Source organism: Mobula hypostoma, chromosome 3 (assembly GCF_963921235.1).
Source record: "Mobula hypostoma chromosome 3, sMobHyp1.1, whole genome shotgun sequence".
Lineage (NCBI taxonomy): Eukaryota > Metazoa > Chordata > Chondrichthyes > Myliobatiformes > Myliobatidae > Mobula > Mobula hypostoma.
In genome coordinates, this window is record NC_086099.1 from 179,235,832 (window position 1) to 179,245,279 (window position 9,448).

Below are 9,448 nucleotides of genomic sequence, written 5' to 3' on the forward strand. Positions count from 1 at the left end.
TTTCCCCTCTACAATTAAAATCATGTCCTCTAGTTTTTGATTCCCTGCTTGCAGATTATGATTTTTTTTATATCATTTTGAGATCATCCCTCAGTCTCCTGTACTCCCAAGGAGTAATGTCTAACCTCTCCCTATAACTCAGTCCTGGCAGCATCCTTGTAAATTTCCTTGACACTCTTTCCAGTTGACTCAGATCCCGCCTATAACAGAGTGACCAGTGCTGAACACAACGCTCCCAGTGGTATCCACATGGTAGATAATGCCCATACATTGAAGTATCTAAAGAATAGCATGTACACAGAGAAGCTGATTGGCTGGACTCTACGTATGAGGAAACTACCGCTCCAAGTTATAGACGGGTGACATTGACTGTTTAGCTGACCATCTTATGATGCCTTTCTGATCAAAGTATTTCTGCTTCAGAGACTTCCCATCAAAGGAAAGTGAAGGGGTGCAGTCTAGGTTCCCAGCACCTTCAAGAAATCAGATGGTGGTGAAGGGGATAAGAAATCAGGTGTTTCACTTGCTGTTAGGCACAGCCATGCCCAGTTATCTCTGGTTTCCCAACCCAATTTCATATGAGTCATGGATGTCTAACTCTTTGGATCAGCCTCTGTTTGGAGCAAAAGATGGTAAAAACCTTTGGCACACAAGTTCTTCACTTGTATGCCTACATGACCTGCAATAATCATTTCCTCATACCAAAGTTATTCTGGATACATGTAGCAAAATCACTAAATACAGCAAATGAATCTGTGGAATTTGTTGCCTCAGGCAGCTGAGGAGGCCACGTCTTTATGTATATTTAAGACGGAGGTTGATAGATTCTTGATTAATCTAGGCATGAAGGGATACAGGGGTAAGCCAGGAGATTGGGGCTGAGAGGAAAAATAGATCAGCCCTGATGAACTGGTGGAGCAAACTCATTGGGCCAAATGGCCTAATACTGCTCCTATGCCTTATGGTTTATGGAATAAGAGCAGAGCTAAAGGAGAGTACTGCCTCACTCCAGATCTAATGGAGAAGGTCTGTCTTCCATCCATTGAACTGAACTGTGGATGTCTCCACAGAACAAATGGATGTAACTGGATTGATCCACACATTGTATCCATTTGAGAAGAAGCACTGAACATTTTTCCAGTCTTAATTGTGTTTTTCACTTCTATTTTTCCCATTAGTATTTATGTAACACAAGTCCCTATGGAAAAGGCACACCCATGCTCTTTTTTACCTCCTGGGTCAGCCCACATTCTGTTGAGGTTTCTTCTCTGAAATTAGCTTTCATTACATAATGAAAAGGAAGTAAATCAAATGCAGATCACTTCTAGCAGTCACTCACCCATTTCTATGCTAACAGACCAGTGTGGCAGGAGTGGGAGGCAACTTTTTCTCTCCATTTCCAGTTGAAAAGAAACAATATCAAAAATCCAGACTAATGCACAGAAAAATTCTCAAAGAACCCACTGTCAGTTTCTGGATCCATTTAAAAAAAAAAATAAACTTGAGAAGAAAACACCTTGTCAACTCAACCAGAAATTTAAATTGCTGGTCTTACATTTGATCAAAATTGTATAACCACAGAATCCTGCAAGAAAACTCATTTGTATAAACAAGTGTGCAATCCTGTGCTCTTTTATGAATATTAATGCATTTACGTAATGCTAAAACTCATGTTGGCTGCAAAGGAACATTGTGAAAAGAAATTTAGAGGGGATATGAGATGGATTTTTATTAACTGCTTGGAGTACTCTGCTGGAGGGAGAGAATCAAGAGGTGTTCAGATGAGCACTTGAATCGCCACTGCAGTGAGGTGCTAGAAGATGCAGCAACTACAACCACACATCAAAATTGCTGTATCGCCACTGGCTTGGATGATTGCAGTCTTAAGAAGCTCAACACCATTCAGAGGAAATCAACTGCCTGATTGACACGACATCCACCACCTTAAACTTTCACTTTCTCCACAACTGGTATGCTGTTTTGTACCATCTACAAAATACGCCACCCAAAGCAATCATCTGCCTGGAGGGCTAAGGGTCTTGATTCCTCTGCCACCCTACCTATATCAAAGATAATTTGCAATAGCCAAGTAACCTACTAATATGTCTTTGGAATATGCAAATAAAAAAAAAACTAGAATACTGTACCTGAGGGAAACCCACACAGTCCCAAGGAGAATGGAAAATCTCCATCCTAAATTGGGATTAACTCTGGGTTGCTGAAGCTGTGTAGCAGAACACTAGCTGCAGTGCTACAGAGGTACCCTTTGAGTTCCTGCCAGTCCCACTCCAAGTAACGTATCATCCTTAGAATGATTGTACATCCCTCCAAAACAGCTCTGTGGGACATACAGGCCCTGCCCTCTTCTCAATGCTGTTACCAGGTAGGAGGTACAGGAGCCTAAAGATCCACACGTCAACATTCAATAACAGCTTCGTTCCCACTACCTTAAGGTTCTTGGACCAATCTGAAAAACCTTCACACTACTACAGACTATAATATAAGTTCATGTTAACTTATATTTGTCCTTGTCTTTGAATGTACGGTGCTCCTTCCGCAAAAAACTTGTACCTTGAGGATGCCTATAACAACCATAAGCTTGAACTTCACCACAAGGTGAAGTGGTTCAAGAAGGCAGCCTTCTCCAGGATGGAAAGGCCAAGCAACAAATTCTTACCTTTTCAGCAATGTGAATGATTGCATTAAACAACGTGAAGCCTGTGTGTTACTGTACAGATAATGTGCTTCAAGCACTTTATGCAACAAAATCCTCACATTTTATCGTGCATTGACAAGTGCTTATTTTTTTCCACTCTCCTTACCATGAATGCAGCTGCACAGAATTTTTGCAACGGGGAAAACAATTTATTCCCTTTACTTTATGTCATGTGTGAATGATGTCGGTGTTTTTCCTCTGGTAACATTTCTATAAGTCAGGTTTTTGAGTGTGATTTATTTTAAATGCACCAGCTGGCAACAGAGATTCAGTGAGAACAGATTGTGATTCAGGTGACTTCCTGCTGGTTCCAGTAAGAAGGAAGTGTGCTCAGATATAGTGGCCTCTCTGGGTCCAACTAATGGTGTAATTGTTCATCCTTTATGTATTTTTTTTTATGATTGCAAGACACTGCTGGTTACTAAGAATATCAAGTACTGCTAATCTATCCCACTAGCAAGTTGCTTGATAGTGGTGGAGCTGGACTTCCTGCGCAAAATGCTGCAGCCTGCTTCAACCACCCAGGGAAGAAGCTGTCAGAGGCAGTGTGTGATCCAAGTGGTGCCAGTGACTGTCTTGGAGTGTTTCTGGTGGTTGCAAGACCCTTTTGGACATTGGCAGTGTGGAATATTGCAAGTTTGTTTCACTGGATCGTAGGCGAGACCAATGACGGGAGCTACTTGGCCTTGGTTGTAGCATGGCTGAGAGCCTCATGCCTCAGGGTCACCTGTTGCAGCTGTTCAGAGGAGGAGGCATCGAAGGCCGTGTGGCACAGTGTCCATGCTCGTGGGGGTTGGCCCCTCCCATTGGTGCTGACCTCCAGTGTTCACTCAGTGCTAGATGAGCTAGATTGCTTTGGCCTGCAGCTGTATTTTTTTTTACGGGTGATAATTGGAAAGCTGCAGGCTTGTTCTTGCCGACAACGTCTCATGCATCATCAGTCTACAGGAAATGACACTTAGGAGCTTGGGCTATATTATTATGGTCTTGTGTGACTGCATGTTTTCTGCTATCTTGTATGTGCCTTGTCCTGTGTATGACTTTTGGTATTGTGTTTTTCATCTTGGCCCCGAAGGTACACTGTTTTGTTTGGATGTACAATGAAAATACATGTATGGTTGAATGAATATTAAACTTGAACTTATGACATGGTTAGTCACACTGTCTGATAGTCTATGAAAAGCGTATTCCTTTTCCTGAAGGTGGCCATGATTCTGGTTGTGGGAGAAAGGGTTGCTGATTTGAATCCAATGTCACCCACTTTCCACTTTAACAACTTTAGCAAAAATATTGTCCACACTCAAGGTACACAAGATAGAACTGTTCTGCCAACTTGCCTTTACTGCATCACACTGCCCACAGAGAATAAAGATTTACAGTGAGACCCTCAAAAACATGGGCCACTTCCCTTGTTTTAGAAGTCACCTCTCTGTGAAGGATAACATCAATGATGGTATTTGCACTGCATTAAAGGCACCTTTCACTGCACTCTTGGTCATCTGAAGTGAAGATCAGCGTCTCAAATTGTGCACAAAGCACATGGTCTACTGCACAGCAATGACTTTTGCCCTCCTACATACCACTGACAGTTGAATTACTTACAGTAGGCACTTCAAAGCATTGTCTGCACAAAGTCCACAAAGGTAAAGGTAAACAAAGCAATGCCTGCATCTTCTCTCAAGCCAACAAATCCGGCACTGAGGCTCAGGTTAAACTCGGTGGGTTCCGTTGGACAGGTCACAATATTAACATGTTGAACAATTGGCTGTTTAAACAGCCACTCTGATCTGATGAGCCCTGTCATGCGCAAGGTATTACCAGGGAGAGAAGAAATGATTCAAGGATATTCTCAAATGCAACATCACTGACTCTTACCCAATAACTCTTGACGTGGAGAAAGTTGCTGCTTAGAATTGGAGCAACAGCACTGAAAATCATGTGCTCATGTGCACATATGCTGGAATACTCAAAGGCTTGGCAAACTTAATGGAGGGAGTCCTTCAATTCCCAAGCCACTCACCAGTGTGCACCACCAAATTCTGCTGTCCTAGATATGATAGAGTTTGTGAATTACCCATTGGCGTCACTGTCACATCAGAATGCACAGAACTAAAGTGAAAATGGAACACCTATGATCCATGAGGCCCCTTGAGAAATATTCATGAGGGGCATGGGTAAAGTTACAGTCTTTACTAAGGTAGGGGAGTCTAAAACTAGAGGCCATAGGTGTAAGGTGAGAGGATAAAGATTTAAACGGGACCTCGGCAAGATTTTCAAATAGAACTTGTGGGTATATGGAGTAAACTGCTGAAGAAAGAGTTAGAGGTGGAAATTTAGGCGGATCAGTGGAGAGCAAAGATTTAGAGAAATATGAGAAAATGCAAACAAATGGGACTAGCTTAGGAAGGTAACTTGGTAGGCTTGGATGAATTGGACCAAATGCCTATTTCTGTGCTATATAGCTTCATGACAATATTGTATATTTGCTATCATTTGTGCAGGACAATTCCATGTATTTTGTACGATAAAACAAGGTCTGGCATTCACTGCTGGGTGCTTTTTCTTGACGTCCACTGATATACTGTACATTGGAACAAGCCTTATGTCCAGTTATTTGCCTCCATTTTCTCTCAGTTAACAAAATTAAAATCAGATGAAGATCATGCTTTGTAGACGTCTTGTAAAATCTGTCATTAGCTCTGGAAACTAAAATAAGAATCAGACTTTCCAAGGCTATTCTATAAATTGCTGTTTGCTACTATAATTTGTCCAGGCAAATATCCTGAAATTAAAATCTACATGTGTTAGGGCTATGCTGGTAGATGCATGATACTTGTGCAGAGAATATTGAAAGTGCTTTATGTTTCTGCTAACTTCTTGCTATCATTTTTTTAAAAGAACTCTTCTCTAGTGTGAATCCTCCGGAATGCCAGAGATCACACCCTCCTTACATTCTTCAACCACAAATGCTAACCCTGACTTTCTTTCCTCAGATGCCCCCTCACCTGCTAAATATTTGCAAAATTTTCTGTTTTGTTCTGTAAAAGCAAATGCTCGTTTGAGCGATATGGAACATTCCAACTGACTCTAGGCTAATTTCAGGTTCCAGTGCTTCCCTTCAGCCAAATAGCTGCCCAACATCTGGCACCACACAGAATTCCAAAGAGCTAAGAAAAAGTTTACATAGGCCGCCTACATTCAAAGATCAGAAGGTTTATGTAAATGGAAACATCTGTGCAAGTAAAAGCATCAGTCTTCAGTGTATACTTGTGGATAATCAGATTTATTTTTATTTTGCATTTTATATTAAATACTGAAGGATACTAAACCAACACATAAAATACAACTCATTGAAGCACATGTATCTTGTTTAAACACAAAATGCCCAACTGAACGTCCCGGACTTTATCACTCATTTACAGAAGGATGATGTATCTTCTGGGAGAAAGAAGAGAATTGCTGTGTATCCGATTATTCCACGTATGAGAGAAAAATGCAAGAGTAAACTCTTTGGGATACTATTTTTTCACACTTAGTCACCTCACTCATATACATAAATACTGAGCAGCAACATTAATGTCAGTATTATTATTAACAGCTAACATTTGTTTATAGATTTATTGTGATAATGTAGACAATCCATTTTTTTATTCTAAATGTTTTATATTGGCGACAATATAGGAGACAGTGTAGAAGAGTCCTGTAAGCTATCTGGGGCTAAGATGCTTTGCGTGACCTCAAGTAATGCATTCTGGCTACAACTAGATAAGAGGGAAGGTTGTAGCCAGCTGATAGGTGAAAGCTGGATGTGGCTGAGCTCTAACAACAAAGAAAGGAAAGTTACCTTGTAATGCTTGCTGGAATACTCACATTGAGTTTAAAATTAGAATTTTAAAGTTTCAAACCTAGAGCCAGGTCTGTTATGTCTGCATGGAAAGGCACCTCCCAGACTCCACCCAGCTATCAGGAGTCACCTGCCATTCATTTCCATCTCATCAGCTGCAGCCTATTTAAACCCATTCTCATCAACACACACAAAATGCTGGAGGAACTCAGCAGGCCAGGCAGCATCTATACAAAAAAAAAAGTACAGTCAACGTTTCAGGCCGAAACTCTTCGGCAGGACAATCATCAACAGTCCTTTGTTCACCAGTTGAGTCAGCTAGCCTCAACCCACTGCTCTAAGTTTTCAGTTACTTCGTTAAGTATCTGTTCTCTCTTGTTTTTGTGGCCTCTTGTGACTTGTTATTTTGCAGTTTATTAATAAAGTTATCATCCACTGCTTAATAGTCTCTGCTGCTCTTCATTTGGGTCAGGCCTCCTCTATATATCCTGACAGAATGAGTGAATCCATGCTTGACCCAGCAAAGTACACTCACCTGAAGGAAGTCATCCATCGACAGGAGCACATGATCTTAAAGCAGCAGGAAGCCGTCAACCATATGCACACCACTCTCAAACTGCTCCATCAGAGCCCTGAATTCCAATCCCTGAATGCTTCAATGGATTCCCCAACCGGATGTCGCAACTTCCTGTCCTAGTGCATCATACAATTTGAGTTCTAGTCATCTTTGTATTCTATAGACTGAGCCAAGATTGCCATCTTCATCTCTCTCTCGAGTTGGGTTATTGCTAACTGGGACAACAAGACCACTATTTGCAATAGATATGCGGATTTCACTGTTGATAGGCGCTGGATTTTCAACCATTTGGGAAGTGGAAGAGAGGCAGTGGATCAGATACTTTGCGTCAAGGGTCACGATCACTGCCGGATTACACTGCAGAATTCAGGACCCTTGCGGTGGAGTGTGGCTGGAATGCAAAGCACTGCTAGCGCATTACCATTACGGCTTCTCAGAAGGCTTTAAAGACAAGCTGTTTACCCCCAGAGAGGCCAACCAACCTCAAAAGCCTTATTATTCTACCCCATTGCATTGGCAAGAATTTTATGGAATAACTCTCCAGGTCATCAGCCAGAACCCGGTAGTTAGGAAAAGCTCCCTTGACCAACTGAAGAGCATGAGCATCGGTGGAGAAACATGCGCATTTACTGCGGAGCAGCTGATCACCGATGCATCAAATGCCCACTGTCTCCTGGAAATCAGCACACCAGGTAAACACAAAGGTCTTTCTATCTGGTAAACACCACCCCCCCCCCCTCACCACCAGCCTCTCATTCCAGCACCATTACTCAACTCACACTCTCTGTCATTCTCCACACCCTAGCAGCTCTACGTACACAGGAGGCTCTGGTGGCTTCTGTAGCAGCAGACAACTTTCTGGACCGGACTCTGTGTAATTTGCACTCCCTACTGAGCCTGTCTCTCACCTCATCTGCATCACAGCTGTAGATGTACGCCCCTTGGAGTCAGAGACGGTCAGAGTACACACACAGTCTGCACACGAGCATCGGAGAGCACAGCGAGTCCATCCAAGTCCTCCTTATCGACTTGCCCAAAACTCCTCTCAGCTTTGGCTTTCCACTCACAACCCTCACTTTGCCTTTTCATCTGGTTCACTGCTGAGTTGGGGACACCACTTGTAAATCCATGGAGACAGAGGAAGCTCGTGACCTTGCCAAACTCCCACGGGAATACCACCACTTAACCTTTGCTTTCAGTAAAATGGAAACCAGTACCTTGCCATCTCACAGACTGCATGATCGATCTCTTCCTGAACACCACCCCACCCCAAAGTTGTTCTCCCTCTCCCCTCCTAAGACCCAAGTCACGCATGACTACATCATGAAGCTCTACCATATGAATTCATTCGACCATCCCAGTTCCCAGCTGTCCTATCCGCCATGTGACTGTTTATCCATCTGTCACGTGACATCACAGGATGTTTGACCTGCTAATCCTGTGCATGTGAATGTGTTTGTTGTTTCCAAGTGACTACAAGTCAAGCAGACCAATTCAGCTGCATTGGCCATGATTCCAAACTCCATGTTGTCCCTTAACTGTAACAGTGGCAACAAGGATTAAATCTGTGGCTGGCACTCTTTTGGAATACTATGATTCACAATACCCCTGGAATGTTTATTTCAAACATTTGGACTTTTTTTTTCCCCAGCAACTTGCATGACTGAACCCAATTAAGCATCTTGCTCAGTGTATGTGGTCCAAAAACATGACTTCGTCTGATGTTTGGTGAGTCCTGATTTGCCCTCTTTGAAACCTGATGAGGAAGTTGTGAGATTAATTGGGTCTCATTACAATTATAAACTACCAGTTATTGTGCAACACTTTAGATTCAACAGACTGACTGAATTTTGTGATTTTGGTGCTGTTCAAGAAGATATGATATGCAATCACTTGGTTGTAGGTGTATGGGGTATTCAGCTAGAATTATTTCTCTATTCTGTTATTCCTTTTCTAATACTCAGTGACTGTTAAATGTTAAAATCTCATCCCTCAGGGTCACACCTAGCTTCCAGTTGTCTGCATCAGGTTTTTCTCCAGGATTTCCCTGAATTTTGTTGCATTCATTTCACTCTTTACCTTCACAAGCCTTCCAGGGCCTGCTGCAGTGAAGCATCCCCACAGCATGATGCAGCCACCACCATGCTTCACGTTAGGGATGGTGTGCTTTTAATATGTGGTGTTTGGCTAACACCAAACATAGTGTTTAGTCTGATAACAAAAAAGCTCAGTTTTGGGTTCATCAGACCATAGAACCTTCTTAAGGCTGACTTCAGAGCCTCCCACATGCCTTCTGGCAAACTCTAGCTGA